Genomic DNA, 1,236 nt, shown 5'->3' with positions numbered 1-1,236 from the left:
TTAATCATTTCTGCCTTAAAGTTTATTTTATCAGAGATTAGTATTGCCACTCCTGCTTGGTATTTTTTGCAATTAGCAGTCAGATAGGCAAAGAAAACAAACTACTTTCACTTTCTAGGTATATGCAGATACATTATTTAAGTCATGTGGTATCAAATCTGCAAGTTTAGAAGATCTGTGGGAATATCTGAGTTTAAATCCAGCTAACTCCCTGAAAATATCTCTGCAACTTTGTCTTCCCATGTTATTAATGAAGTATGGCAAGAAGAAACAATTGGGTGTCTACTGCAACTTGTAGACCTTTCGATTCTTGACTCCTTACTCAAAGAGCAGCAAGAGGTTGTATATAAAGTTCCACAACCTAAGAGGCAGCCTGACTTGATCTACAACAGTAGCTATCTGGATTGAGGGATTCTCAAGGCTTATAGTGACTCTCAGGAAGATGAGTTGCTCTCTCCGGCAATTGATGGCTTGGAATACCTTCTAGACCAGATGGTGGTGGACATAAGCAGAAACTTTCCTGAGCACCCAGACAGGACAGATGTAGTGAAAGAACTTCTGTGTGGCACCATTGGTAGTTATTACAGTAGTGGGGAGCCTCTGTTAAATCACTTATCTGATGTTCATAATGGAATTGCAGAACTCTTAGTAAATGGGAAGGCTGAAATAGCATTAGATGCTACTCAGCTCTTTCTAAAGCTTTTGGATTCCCAAAATAGAGAAGAATTTCGAAGACTGCTGTATTTCATGCTGTTACAGCACACCCTTCAGAGTTTAAATCACAGAAAGAAAGTGACAACAGAATGGTTGTGACAAGGATATTCTCAAAAGCAATTGTCGACAGTAAAAATTTATCCAAAGACAAAACTGATCTTCTAGGGCTCTTTCTAATGGATCGTCCAAAAGATGTTTTCAAGATTCCTGGAACTCAACATAAAATTATCAGTGTTGAGCTCATGGCCCTACAAGAGGGAAGAGATCCAAACACCAAAATAGGATATGTTTTTTGCCAGAGAATTTATCAAAGTGACTATCCCAACAGTACACGGAAGACAATCAAAGATGAACTGTTGAATTTACTAAAAACTGTTGATGGGGATTTAACACTGTCTGTCAAAGAGAAGAAAAAATGACTAAGTCACTTATACAAGTGTCTCCCAAACATCTTTATTGAGTATTTTGGAGCCTGAGTTTTAAATGTATATAACCCGTGTATTTCAAGAATAAATTATATAT

General features: G+C 37.3%; 1 pseudogene; it reads left to right on the top strand.

The window, feature by feature from the left end:
- Positions 1 to 76: 76 nt before the first annotated feature.
- LOC102823589 lies at positions 77 to 1,190 on the top strand (annotated as a pseudogene).
- The last annotated feature ends 46 nt before the right edge of the window (positions 1,191 to 1,236 follow it).

The sequence above is a fragment of the Chrysochloris asiatica genome, unplaced genomic scaffold (genome assembly GCF_000296735.1).
Source record: "Chrysochloris asiatica unplaced genomic scaffold, ChrAsi1.0 scaffold17321, whole genome shotgun sequence".
In the NCBI taxonomy this organism is placed as follows: Eukaryota; Metazoa; Chordata; class Mammalia; order Afrosoricida; family Chrysochloridae; genus Chrysochloris; species Chrysochloris asiatica.
The sequence above is the reverse complement of the archived record's forward strand: the minus strand, read 5'-3'. Positions and strand labels throughout refer to the sequence as shown.